Source organism: Dermacentor albipictus, chromosome 9, assembly GCF_038994185.2.
Source record: "Dermacentor albipictus isolate Rhodes 1998 colony chromosome 9, USDA_Dalb.pri_finalv2, whole genome shotgun sequence".
Lineage (NCBI taxonomy): Eukaryota > Metazoa > Arthropoda > Arachnida > Ixodida > Ixodidae > Dermacentor > Dermacentor albipictus.
In genome coordinates, this window is record NC_091829.1 from 59,896,090 (window position 1) to 59,911,098 (window position 15,009).

Genomic DNA, 15,009 nt, shown 5'->3' on the forward strand with positions numbered 1-15,009 from the left:
CTGTAAAGATAGATGTATATGGGTTCAATGTACCGGATATTAAGAATTCTGGTCCTATTGCTGCGTAAGCAACACCAGAAGACGACTTAGAGGCATCTGTATAAAATTCAGCACAAGAATATTTCTCCTGAAGCTCAAGAAAATGTGATCGTATGTGTGCCTCAGGTGCTCGTTTTGTTATTTCTGCAAACGAGACATCACATTCGATAGACTGCCATTCCCACGGTGGTGGAAGCCGCGTAGTTGCCATTATGACATTCTCTAAAATCGGCACAGCTGTTTCCTCGGACAATGCTTCCAACCGAAGGGACAGAGGAGGTCTAGTGCCTGGGCGGTTGCGGAAAAGCCTAGCCGTAGACAGGTCGTGAATAACTGAATGGCACGGATGATGGAAATTTGATTTGACTTTAAGGGCATAAGAGAGAGTTAAATATGTTCTTTGGCGATGTAGGGACCATTCATTCGATTCAGCATACAGGCTTTCTACAGGGCTAGTCCTGAACGCACCAGTAGCAAGACGGATACCCAAGTGGTGGACGGAATCGAGCATCTTCAACGCGCTAGGCGTGGCAGAGTTATACACAATGGCTCCGTAGTCAAGGCGTGACCGTATAAGGCTTTTGTACAAGCTCAACAGGCACCTTCTGTCACTTCCCCAAGATGTGCGGGACAAGAGCTTCAGTAGATTCATTGTCCTCAAGCATTTCATTTTCAAATATTTTAAGTGTGGGATAAAAGTTAGTTTGGAGTCTAGAATGAGGCCTAGAAATTTATGTTCATGACTAACAGATAGCCGTTCTCCATTAAGATCAATAACGGGCTCTGGTATTACCCCTCTCTTATTGGAGAAAAGAATGCATGTACTTTTTTCAGGGTTCAGTCTAAAGCCGTTCTCGTCTGCCCACTTAGACAACTTATTCAGGCCAAGCTGCACTTGTCGCTCGCATATACTAAGATTACATGACTTGTACCCTATTTGGATATCATCCACGTATACGGAATAAAACATTGTACGTGGTATGATAGTATGGAGCGAATTCATTTTTACAAGGAATAAAGTACAGCTCAGCACTCCACCTTGTGGCACACCTGTTTCCTGAGTAAATAGACGAGATAGGACATTACCAATACGTACATGAAATGTGCGGTTGCACAGATAACTTTGGATCACCTTTAGCAAGTTGCCTCGGACGCCCATTCCAGCTAGATCACGAATAATTCCGAAACGCCAAGTAGTATCGTATGCTTTCTCCATGTCTAAAAATACCGATAAGAAAAACTGTTTGTGCACAAAGGCGTCCCGGATATTTGTCTCGATACGGACAAGTTGATCTGTTGTGGATCTATGTTCCCTGAAGCCACACTGCAAGGGATCTAGTATCTTGTTACTTTCAAGAAAATGCACCAAGCGATGGTTAGTAATTTTCTCAAAAAACTTACATAGGCAGCTTGTTAGGGCTATAGGCCTATAGCTGCTGGCCAAAGACGGGTCCTTGCCGTCTTTCAGAATAGGGATTATGATTGCTTTCTTCCAGGCTGACGGGATATAGCTAGCAGAGAATATGGCGTTAAAAAGGGAGAGGAGTGTTTTGTGTGCTTCGGGATGCAGATGTTTAATCATCTCGTAAATTATTCGATCGGTTCCAGGAGCTGATTGATTACAACTATGTAGTGCAGCCTGGAATTCAGCCATATTGAAAGGACGGTTGTACGGTTCATCCATCTTTCCTTTTTGGTCCAGAGGCCGTCTCTCAGCTTGTTTCTGGTATCTAAGGAATGCATCGGAGTAATGCAATGGGCTAGAAATGTTTTAAAAATGTGCCCCAAGAGAGTCAGCTTGGTCCTGAAGGGTATTTCCTTGCGTGTTTACTAATGGTAGAGGATGAGTTTGCCGACCTTTGATTTTATTCACTCTGTTCCAAGCTTTTCGTTCATCATTATAAGAGTTGATGCTAGAAATATATCTTTGCCAGCTCTCCCTTTTGGCACGGCGCCGCGTTCTACTACCCTCAGACTTTATTTTCTTGAAAATGATCAAATTCTCCGTAGTTGGAAAGTCTCGAAGGTTCTTCCAAGCTTTATTTTGATTTCTACGCGCTTTTTTGCAGTCATCGTTCCACCATGGAACACGTCGCTTACAGGACGATCCATTTGTTACGGGGATACATACTGACGCCGCATCAACTATGAACACTGTGAAGTATGTCACTGCATCTTCGATAGATAGATTACAGATGTCATTCCAAGTCAAATGTGTTAGCTCCCTGTATCGTGTCCAATCGGCACAATCGACTTTCCACTGGGAGACATGTGGAGAGCACTCATCACCTCTTGTTGGTTTTATGACAATGGGGAAATGGTCACTCCCGTACGGATTCTCAATCACGTTCCAGTCCAGATGCGGCAAGAGTGAACTCGATGCAATGCTCAAATCAATAGATGAAAATGTTTTGTTTGCGACACAGTAAAATGTAGGATCTTTTCCATTTAGCAAACAAGCATCTGTAGAGAGGAGGAAGTTTTCCACTAAGCGTCCCCTGACATCACAACGACGGCTTCCCCAAAGGGTGTTGTGTGCATTAAAATCTCCAAGGACAATGTAAGGTTCAGGCAGTTCATAGATAAAGGTGTCAAATTCTGTTTTTGAAAGTTGGTAGTTCGGAGGGATATATAGTGAGCAAATTGTTACTAGTTTATTAAACAATATCGCACGTACTGCAACTGCTTCTAGGGGTGTTTTAAGCTGTAATTGCCGGCATGCAACACCCTTATCTACAATTATTGCCACACCGCCAGACGAGGCAAGGGCGTCGTTGCGGTCTTTCCGGAAAATGGCATACTGCCGGAGAAAGTTCGTGCATGAAGGATTAAGATGTGTTTCCTGGACACACAGCACCTTTGGATTGTACTTATTTAAGAGTTCCTTAATGTCGTCTAGGTTGTGGAGTAAACCCCTGACATTCCATTGTATTATCTGTGTATCCATGATGTGTGGAGTTTGTGCTGTGTGTCTAAGAAATATAACTAAGCTCACGAAGCCTTTCCAGGCCCCTTGATGCGAGCTCTCTCTTTCTTCCCGGCGCGCTCGAGGGAGCTGCGCCGTTCCTTGGGCGTCTGAGACGCCGGATTTGTGCTCGTATCCATCACCTCTTCTGAGGCGGTGGATACTGCCCGCGGAGCGGGGATTTTCGCGGGGGTGGTGGGCCGATCTGCACCTGCAGTGGCCCTGGGTTCAACAGGCCCGAGGGCCTGCTGTTCCTCCTTTGCGGGGGCTGGAACAGCGCTGGCTGTTCCGGCCGGGGGGGCTAATGGCGTGACCGCCGTCACACTCCGTGTGACTTGGGCGGCTGCCGAATGATGTAGCGCTGCCCCCCGGCGCGCCACATCGGTGTAGGAAGGACTAGACTGATTGTGGAGAGCGAAACGTTTGCGTGCCTCTGGAAAAGATAGGTTTAGTTTGACTTTCAGTTCTATGATTTGTTTCTCTTTCTTCCACGAGGGGCACGATCGCGAGTAGGATGGGTGATCTCCTTTACAGTTGGGACAGCACATTTCTGAAGTGCAGATGTCTGAAGCGTGATCTGTTGAACTACATTTAGCGCAAGTATCACGCCCTCTGCAGGTTTGCGACCCATGCCCAAAACGCTGACACTTGAAGCATCGACGCGGATTAGGGATGTATGGTCGAACACGTAGCTTGCAGTAGCCGGTTTCTATTGTTTCAGGCAGGTCGCTGGTTCCGAAAGTAATGATTATGTGTTTGGTCGGTATTTGTTTGTCATCTCGCCTTAATGTTATTCTTTGCACCTTTACTACGTTCTGCTCTTGCCATCCTTCTAGTAGTTCGCTTTCACTCAGTTCGAGAAGGTCATCTTCTGAGACGACCCCGCGCACTGTGTTCATGGATCTGTGTGGGCCCACTGAGACTGGAATTTCTCCAAATGCTACGTGTTTCGAGAGCTTGTCATACTGTGCTTTGTCGCGAAGTTCGAGAAGAAGATCACCACTTCCCATCTTCGTCACTTTATAGCCTGGGCCAATTGCTTCGGTGAGGCATTTTGCTACAACAAATGGTGAGATCATTCTGACTGTTTTGCTATCGTGCTGACTGTGTACAACGTGGTACTTAGGAAAAGATTGCTTTGTTTGCATGAAAAACGTGAAAGTTTCATCGGTGCGCCCCCTCTTGAGGGAGCGATCAGGTAATGGAGGAAAGTTGCTTGCCATATAGCATTGGAAATTTCGGCGGCGATGGTGGCCACCCACCACCGAGCCCAACAAGGGGACGCTACAAGGTTAGAAGTATACCTGCAGGCGCCAGCCATGCATCGCCGCTATAACCTAATACATATACCCAAGGTTGGATATATTACACACGGTTAACCCTTGCCGCCAAGAAAAACGGAAGTAATAAGAAGTGAAGAGGAGACAGGAAAGATGGAAAAGTGGGAGAGAAAGACGAAGATTGGAGAGGAGGACAGGAAAAGGCGACTGCCGATGTCCTCCAGGTGGGTCAGTCTGGAGGTGCCGTCTATGTGAAGCAGAGGCCAAAGGGGTGTGTTGCTTCCGCCGGGGGGCCTTAAAGGTCCAAACACCCAGCATCGGCTCAACCCCCAGGATCCCCTTTTCCCCAGACACGGCTAAGCCGCGCACGGCTACACGCGGGAGGGTCCGACCCTCGTGTGCTCGGGTCCGTGGTGTCGCAACACACCAAACGCCTGCTTACGCAGACGCCCCTGCGGGGAGCAATCGGCATCTGAAGACCACGCAAGCGTTCGGCGGGGTATTTGTTACAAGCCTATTGTGACATGTTGCCTCTGCGTTCTTTCCTGAAAGAATTTACGGCGAGGCTGTTGTAATTTTCCGAGCGCCTCGGTCCATTCGCCCGCTTAGGTGAGGCCACTTATATTCCACAATGGCTTGTCGAAAACATGAGGCGCAACTGCCACAAAGGAATTTCTGGAACCACGACTCTCTCTCCCTTTCTCTCTTTTCTCTTGATTGCTTCCATTTTCGAAGCGTGGAAGAAGAATGCAATGGCATTTCTCGTGACTGCCTTCGGAACAGACACACAGAAGCACACTGTTCTATTTCTCCTGTTGCACTTGCTGGATCGACCTGAAAAATGATGAGCTGCGGTTTGATTGGCGGAGTTAGAGAGAGAGAGAGAGAGAGAGAGAGAGAGAGCAAGGATGGGCAAAGCAGGGAGGTCAACTAGGTGAACGTCCGGTTTGATACCCTACACAGGTGGGAGATGATGGAAAGAGCAGGGGCGTAGCCAGGGGGGGGGGGGGGGCTTATGGGGCTTCAGCCCCCCCCCGAAATTTTTTCGTGCTGTCCACGCACCGCCAACCAAAGTGACCCCCGGCGCCGGAAATCACTCTGGATTTTGTCTAGAATGTCTTTTTGACGCTCGAAAAGACATTTAACCATAAAGATTGCGAACTCGGGCTGGATTTCGTGGCAACGCCCATACACCGGCAGTCACATAACGCCAAGCAGTCCCATCCGAGCACAAAGTTTCAAGGGCGCTTTGATTGTGAGCGGGCTCGCCGCGGCATCTCACTGAGGCCACGGAATCTATGGAGCGCATGGATATCAATTGCGAAACTTTATGGGTATAAATATAATAAGCTCTTGATGTGAAACGTGCATTGACATTTCCAAAGTTGTGCTTTAAATTTTCAATTGCGGAACTTTGTGGCTTTAATGTTGTCTTAAACATTTGACGCCAAAGGTCCACTGACTTTTCTAAAGTCTTACATCGGAACATACAACGAGACAAGCCAAATCAACGCACTAGCAGACGAGTCGACAAAGCACGCAGCGAGGTCCAATGAGACGATGCGTTGGGGTGGTTCATTTGTGCCGTCATGTCACATAAAGAAATATCAACATTTTTTTTTAACCTACGCCAGAACATCCATGTGAAGACACTAAAGCCAGCCAAAGTAACTACGTTCTTACTTATTTTTTCTACTTTCACTTTTATTCGCCGAGGACACATTGAGCCCCTTCAATTTTTTGTTTTGTTCTCGCTACCCTACCCGCGGGCTGCCAGAGCGAGCCAGAGCGAGCCAGAGCGCATATGTTTTTCTCGTATGGCCCCGACCACCGCGCGGTGCACTTCGGTGGGCGTTCGGTTTGCTCTGGCCGAGTGGATTTTCACCTGACAGAGTTTTGGAAGCTTTCTGGCTAGCAGACGAGAAAAAAAAACAATGGTCGCTCGCCGCCATCACTGTGGGGACTCGAAGGATTGCACCGCGTTCCTTGAGCGGAACCTTTCCGGAAAGTCTTGTTTCGCCGGTGTAGGATACTGAGCAGTATGCGTATGGTTCTCAGTGGGCCAATCGTCTCATGTTTACTTCGGTATTAATTCCGTAGCCCCACTAGGTGCCCGATGTAGGCATTCGATTCTGGCCAACATAGTTTCCTATGCGTTCTTTTTTTCATTTCGGTGCCTCCACCCCACAGACAGACAGACAGACAGATAAGAAACTTTAATTGGTCCGAAGGGACTACGTTGTCGTAGTCGCGGGCCGCACCTGCGCCGGGGGCGGAAGACCGTGATCTTCAGCCCTGGCGCAGGCCCTTTGGACAGCCCGAAGTTGGACTTGATGGTTGTCGCTCTTGACGGCTTCATCCCAATCTTCTTGCCTGTTGAAAGGCGAGTGGCGCAACACAGAACAGAACAGAAAAAAAAATACATTGTTGCGGCGCAGCGAATTGTCGCATGGTGAAAGTTCGAGTTTGATACTTCTTTTACGGAAAGTAATGGGCGACGGGACGCTTCAGTTTCCGGATACGTTTATTATATTATTTCGAAAGCAATTATATGGACACTCCAGGCGCATTCCTGCCGTCGCCATCGCCCTCATGTTTCGTATAAAGTCCAAGGGTGATAAAATCGTGACAACGCGCTGCATGCAGTATGTGCGAGTGAAAGCGTAGGAGGAGAGGTGGAATGGGTGAGCCGACGATGGTGGCTCAGTCTTGTGTGCGCAAAGGACAAAAGCGGGGAGCAAGCGCGCCACCTTCCGTGATTGTGCAACATGTTTATTTGCCTTGTTTGACGCATTACATACAGTTACTTTTTCTTACATACATAGACTCATTGGATACTTATACGTATACTTATATATCTTGTTGCGAGGTTTTGTGTATACAGGCAGTGAACTTTGTTTCAAGTGACACTTTTTTGTCCTTTATCAAGCCGTATTTTCGCATTTGTATATCCCATTGTATCTGTATTTTTAATGTACGAGGGTGAGTCAAATGAAAGTGCGCCTACCCTAACCACGCAATAATGGTTCGGTTCATTATCTGCGAGGCATGCGCGTAGGAGAACGGCATGTCTCATTTACAAAAGTGACACGCAGGTGTGAAGATAACTGTTCTTTAATGCTCTCATACACTGGGTTGAATATGGTTGGGTCACATAATGGACACTTCAAAAGTTGAACAGCTCGGTGTCGCGAAGTTTTTGACAGCTAAAGGTGTTTCCAAAACAGAAATTAATTGCCGTATGGCTGCCGTTTACGTTGAACACGGCATTTCATTGACCACTGTGAAGCGTTGGAGCAAACGGTTTAAAGGACGTTGTAAAGACATTTTAAGACCGGGCCAAAACCATCGTGCAATCACCCCCCACACAACTTTAAAGGTTCATGAGCTGATGAAACAAGAACGGGGGATAAGTATCGATGAACTGGCAGACCATCTGAACATCAGTCACGGTTCGGTTCACGCCATAATTCATGAGCTTCTCGGTTATCGGCTCTTTGGTGCGCAATGGATCCCTATGATTTTGATCCATCGCGAGAAGACGGAGAAGTTTCGCGCTGCCTTGACTGATCTGATCGGGTATCACAATGAGGATGACGACTTCTTGTTTGCATTTGTGATCGGGGACGAACCTTGGTGCCACTACTACGAGCCTGAAACACGGCAGCAAAGCTTACAGTGGAAACATTCGTATTTACCACGCCCAAAGAACGCAAAGGCCATCATTTCCGCTGGAAAGGTGTTGTTGACTTTTTTTTCGGTCGTCAGGGTCCATTACTGATAGAATTTGCTAAATCTTGAGAGGCTATCAATTGTTTCCGATATTGTGAAATGCCAGAACGGCAGTGTGTCGCAATCAAGGACGAACAACGTGAAAAATTGACGAATGGGGTCATCTTGTTCCACGACAATGCCTGTCCCCACGTCACTTATGTGGTTAATACAAAACTGGCAAAGTTCAAGTGGGAAACGCTGCAGCATCCGCCATACAGCTCCGACCTGTCACCTTGCGACTTCTACATTTTGGGGCAACCGAAAAAAGAGCTCAAGGGAACCAGATACAGACTTTTTGAAGCAGCAACCCAAGGAGTTTTATAAGACGGGAATCACACGACTCGTTAGTCAATGGGACAAATGTCTAAATTCTCATGAAGACTACTTTTAAATAAAGTACCCCGTTGTTGGCTCACATTCATTTGACTTGCCCTCGTATATCTTGCAGAATTCCTGCTTTTTATACGTGCCCTCTGTTGCGACTATGATTTCGGTGCAATTACTGACGATACACGACCGGTGACAGGTGGTCCTGCGTAATACATTAATACAAATTACAGCGTCATTGAGATTTTTCACTGGCCATTGCATATATACAAGAATGTAAGCACGGTTCTTAAATGACAAAGTTTCGTTGACATATTTGTCCTCAACTTGTTCAGTTCATTGCCTTTTAATTTTTCATATCAGTGGCATGCACTGCTTTCCTGGTTTTGAACTGATATAGTTCTAAAGTTCGTGTGATATTTTCTTTACTTAAATAGACAAAAATATGGAAGCATTGATATCAGTTATTTTGGGCAAAATTTGTGGCACATACGAGTATATTCTTTTGTGAAAAAATACATATTTTATTGTTTTGACTGTGCGTAGCGTTCAAGAATTTGTTTGCAGCATCTTTGGCAATGACAATGCAGTTATTATTCATGGATTTGACCCCTTGACAAATTGTTTAAGAGGAAGCTTTAGCTCGGGCCCGAACCGATGCGGCCTATTCAAATACTTGTAAAACGCAGAAACGCTTTTCTTAGATAATCCTGCTAATCGCTTTTGTTGAAATTCGTTGCATTTGAGAGAGAAAGTTAAATCCTAGTTCTGTTGGAAACACAACTTCGATTTAGGGCCTGCATTTTGTTTAAAATATTTTGAAAAATTCCAAAGTTTGAAAAAATAGAAGCACGACGTTTACAAACTAATAGCTATGCATGAAGAACAGACATTGTGGTTCTGTAAATGGCATCTATTATAACAGTCAAAGCGGACAAGTTTGCTGTGTCAATTTGTATCTTACGTGAATTGGTTACGTTGTGTACAAGGGTTCTGCACAAGCCGTATTTCCACAGTACTACATTTTTTTGAGATTCATGTGTGACATATCCATTTTGTCCGCTGTAGATGTACTATTAGATGCAATTCACAGAATTGTGATATCATTTTTCATTGTTGAGTCACGGAGTTCTAAGCTTGATAGTTTCGTTGTCTGAAAATTTTCGATTTGGCCAATTTTTAATAAATAATTGACCACCTAAATGAAAAATTCGACACCAGTAGCCACTAGAATTAAACTTTTTCTTTTAAATGCAACAAACCTCCTCAAATTTGGTGAAGTGGTTGCAGGGAAAAACGAATTCCCCTTCTACATGTAGTTAAATAGGAGCACCCGAGCTAAAGCTTCCTCGAACACAATTTCTGGCTACGCCACTGGCCCCATATATATATACATATATATATATATATATATATATATATATATATATATATATATATATATATATATATATATATATATATATATATATATATATATATATATATATATATATATATATGGGGCCAGTGGCGTAGCCCCCCCCGAACAAAATTTCTGGCTACGCCACTGGGAAAGAGGGAATAGAAGGAAGAGAAATATAGTAATCGCAACCTTACAGCGTTGCCACTTTTGCCAAGAAAAAAAAAGAGAGAGATGCCGGCCTCGAGAAGGAGAGGGATGGGAGACGCGCCTTATGCGGCAAGTACCACACGCGAAAATACGAGCTGAAAACGAAATGAAGTGGCGGTACGCCGAGTCTATAGGTTACGCAATAAGCGTGAAGATTAGGTGGCTGCCGAGTAGTGGCATCAGAGACAAGCAGATGATTTCCGCGAACTCATGTACACTCTTAAAAAAGTTTGCACCCTTTGGGGCTTATCTTGTCCCACAACAATAATCTTCATCTGCCTTGCCTGCGTTTCCTCTCTTGAAAACTCGGCGATCCTTACTTTCCTGTCGAGAATGCTGTGTCAAGCTCATAACACGCACGCCGTTCGTTACTACGAAGTACCGGGCTCGCAGCGTTCAAGAAAGGAATCGCGGGCAAGACAGATGACTATGATCGCTGTGGTACAAAATACAACCCAAAGGGCGTAAACGTTTTTAAGAGTGTACACTCTTCGACGAATGTACACCCTAAGGGGTGTGTATTTGCCACACAACGATAATCATCGTCTGCCTTGCTTGCGTTTCCTTTCTTGAAAACGCTGCGTCCGCTACTTTTCTGCCGAAAATTCTCTGTCATGCTGATAACGCGCATGATGCTCGTGACTTGGAAGTATCGGGCTCTCTTCGTTAAAGAAAGGAAATGCGGACAAGACAGATTTATTTATTTATTGAACATACCTTACAGGCCCCTTTACAGGGCATTGAGTAAGGGGGGTAAAAAAGAAAGTACAAAGTAACTTGTCGGTGTACAACGTTGGCTCAAATTTGCAGGTTAACATAAAGGAGAGGAATCGATGATAATGTGGTATGGCGGCAAGTACAAGGTCGGGCGGGAAAAAGGATAACACGAAGAGAGAAAAAAAAATATTGGCTGGCATTATACATATGAAAAAACTGGATACAAGAACTAAAAAGTATACCGATAACAATGACAACAGTAACAAGAAAAGAAACTACAAACAAAGATATACTGACAAATATGCGGAATCCAGGCGCATGAGCAGTTGGCAGGGTTTAAAATACGCACAATGGTAGGGCATGATAAAAACGCAGGAACTAATGGCGTGCACAGTAAAAACATTTATCAATATAAGGAATGCAGTCGGGCACAAAGTGGGATACTGAAGAAAAAAAAAACACGTGCAGTGGTACAAAAAAATGACGGATGTCTTTGGTCTTAAAGCTGTCAAAATAACAAATAGATAAATACATGGGTAGTATACAGAACATGGCACCGGAAATAAAATAAAACTGGAAATACTAGTGGCAAGGTTTTATTGCGAAAAGAAAGAGTGCAGGAGTTGACGGAAATGATCGTGGTCTGGTTCGGATGCAATGTTGTCTGGAAGATCATTCCACAAACGTATGGCGCGTGGAAGAGCAGATGCGTTGAAGGTGTGAGTTGACCCATATAATCGCGTGAAACTTAAGTGATTATGCAACCGACGTGATGTGATGGAAGGAGCATCAAGGTGAAATGGGAATGGTCTGTTGCTGCATGCGTATTTGTGAAAAAGGCATAAAAGGGCAATGTCGCGACGAGCACTAAGGGGTTCAAGTGAAAGATTGTGCTTAATTTGCGTTATGCTGTTATGGTTGTCATAATTGCGTGAAATGAAACGGGCAGCCCTATTCTGAACTGCTTCAAGCATGTTAATTAAATAATTTTGGTAGGGGGACCAGATAGATGCGGCGTATTCAAGCTGTGGGCGAACGAAGGTCTGATAAGCTAGATGACGAACGTGAGTGGGACAGTTATTTCGACGTAAATATCCTAAAGTTTTTGAAGCTTTTGCGCTTATGGTGGTAATATGGTGAGACCAGGAGAGGTTGGGTGTGAAATGAATACCAAGGTACTTATAAGATGATGCCTGCGACAGTTGGTAGTTGTTAATGGTGTAGTAGTAGTTGGAAATGTTTTGCTTGCGTGTGAAGGAGATTATTTTGCATTTTTCTGTATTCAGCGACATAAGCCATTTTTTACACCAGTTGTTAATGCGGTAAAGGTCGTTTTGCAGCGTTAAGTGGTCATCGGCACAGGTTATTGGACGATATATGATGCAATCGTCAGCGAAAATTCGCATGCAGGAAGAAATGTTTTCTGGCAAGTCGTTTATGTAGATTAAAAACAATAGGGGGCCGAGAACGCACCCCTGTGGTACGCCCGAAGTTACGTGAGAAAGGGAGGATTGGAAATTGTTAATAACCGTGAACTGCTGGCGGAGTGAAAGGAAGTTACGGAGCCAAGATAAGGTTAGCGAGTCTAATCGAAGGGCAGATAATTTAGAAATCAGACGGCAATGGGCGACCCGGTCAAAGGCTTTCGAGAAATCAAGAAAAATACAGTCAGTCTGGAGGTTATTGTTCATGTTGAAGTGTAGTTCTGTACTTAATTCTAGAAGCTGGGTTTCGCAAGAGAAACCTTTCCTGAATCCGTGTTGGTTGTTAAAAAAGAAATTGTTAGATTCTAAGTGTCGGTAAACATGAGAAGCGATTATGTGTTCGAGAAGTTTGCAGCAGATGCAAGTTAAAGAAATTGGACGGTAGCTTTCGGGAGTATGTTTATCACCGGCTTTGAACACAGGCACTATTTTACCAATTTTCCAATCGGAGGGAAGTTGACCTGTCGCTAAAGATTGCCTGAAAAGGTGGTATAAAATGTTAGCAGAAACGTTAAGAATTTTAGAGTTAATATTGTCAATTCCGGCTGAAGTGGATAATTTAAGGTTTTTAATTAGAAGTACTATGCCCTCTGCAGTTATTTCGATCGGTTCCATATATGGGAAATCAAAATCGGGTACGTATGGAACGTCAAAGTGGTCTTCCCGGGTGAAAACAGATGAATAGAATGTGTTAAATGCCGAGGTGCAATGACTGTCCGAAAGTGGAACATGATTGTCGTCTAGCAAAGATATCTCTTGCGGATCGTGTTCGGGGGATACAAGTTTCCAAAACTTCTTTGAGTTAGATTTCAGAAGGGAAGGTAAATCACTAGAAAAATATTTATGCTTAGCAGATTCTACTGCGGAACAGTAAGTTATCATAAAATCTTGGTATGCCTTCCACGCGGAAGGCGTGCTATGTCGTTTAGCTGTGCGGTATAAACGTTTCTTTTTGTTTCTAAGATTCCGGAGGGATTTTGTAAACCAGGGGTTTGATTTATCATTTTTGACTGTTATTAGCGGGACGTACTGATTTGCTAGCGCACACAATTTGTCTCGGTAAAGTACCCAGTTGTCTTCGATGGGACGACTGTCGAAGGATGGTAGGAATGTGTCAGTGTAGAAGGTTTCGAGTTCGGCGTTGATTTTGCTGTAGTTGGCTTTACTGTAATCGCGAATTTTTTTGCTGTCGGTGCCGGAGAATGGTGGCGGAATGATAAGGGAAACTTGAAGGAGCTTGTGATCACTAAAACCATCTATGTGTACTAGGGCACCTACTCTTTCAGGAGCCGTCGTAAGGATTAGGTCGAGGATATTTGAACCGCGTGTGGGTTGTTTCACTATTTGAAATAAGTTAAAATCTAAGGTTAGGTAGATAAATTCTGTGGATGTGCGGCAGGGGGAAGACAATCGGTTCCAGTCTATTGTAGGAAAATTAAAGTCACCGAAAATGTAAATGGCGTCGGTGCGACATATCTGGACAGCCTCAGTGATGCTACTGCGCAGTTCGTTCACAAATGAATGGCTACAGTCAGGAGGTCGGTAACAATTGCCAATGAGCAGAGTGGAAAACTTGGTTTTGCAGGCTACCCAGATAATTTCTATGTTAGAGTGTGCATTGATTACGTATGACTGTAGAGTATTTTTTATTGCGAGATGACGATTATTGTTGTGTGGCAAGATACGAACCAAAGAGTTATTTTGTTTAAGGGTGCAGGAGCAAGCTTAGAAGCAAAAAAAGAAGGAAAGAAGGAAAAGCGATAAAATGGACCGTTCTTCCTGGTAACTTCTGATAACACGACGAGGTAAAAATTAAGATAATTAGGGAAGAATCCGCTTGAGATTGTTCAGTTGGCGTTGTGTGAACGTCTCGCGGAGCGTTTGCGATTGGGAAAAACCGGCTGCTGGCGTAGTACAGAGCGCTTGTACTTGGAATAACCGGAAAACCGGCCAATGGAATGCAAGTATAGAAGTCGAACCACCAGGTGGCGTGCCGTGAGAAAGAGAAAAAAAAGGACTGTACCTGCAAAAAACCAGCCAGATGACAGACAGTCGTAATGTGTCCACATAGAACGATGCGCAGGATTCTTAAAGTGTCACTGAGGCCAGTGCACTTCAAAAGCTTGAAGCTAAACATTTCGACAGAACTGCCTGTCTGGTTGGGAAATTGATTAGGACTTGAGACTGATTCCTTCTGTCTGTGAAGTGTCTCCCCACCTCCCGTGCTCCCTCTTCCTTTCTTTACAAAAGACGCTTTAAAAGCGGCACACCGCCACCCCCTGAAGAACAACCCCCTGAAGAAGGAGCCGAATGGGCTCCGAAACGTCGGGCTAATAAAATTCAGTTATTTGGTTGGAGTCAGTCTCAAGTCCTACTTCAAACGCTACACTGGCACATGAATAGCTTTCCCTGCCAGGAATGGGTTTGGCCACGGTTGTCCAGTTCCCAAAGCACCATACCGGCTATGACAGCAGCGTACCGTAGAGGTCGCCAGATTATTAAAGCGAAACTTTCTTTGTCTCACTGATTCGTCCGTGAGCACCGAAAGCACACTGCAGGAAAGCCAATTTACACATCTGCGTAGAACATAACTGCGCGTATGTCGCCAATTATATTCTCGGCAGATGGAATCACTTCGATTATTGATAACATCAAGCTTTCATCGTCAGCAGGTGTAGATGATATTATTTCCAAGCTCTTAAAAAATATTAACCATGTATCTGCTGCGTACCTAACTTTGTTGTTTTTACAGTCACTCTCTACAGGCATCTTACCATCCGACTGGAAAGTGGGCAAGGTCGTTCCAGTCTT

The 15,009-nt window shown here is 44.7% G+C and overlaps 1 protein-coding gene across 2 annotated transcripts in view; it reads left to right on the forward strand.

The window, feature by feature from the left end:
* The window catches only part of Ptp36E (protein tyrosine phosphatase 36E), a 335,086-nt gene that overhangs the window by 34,636 nt on the left and 285,441 nt on the right, over positions 1-15,009 (forward strand). The window lies entirely within an intron of this gene.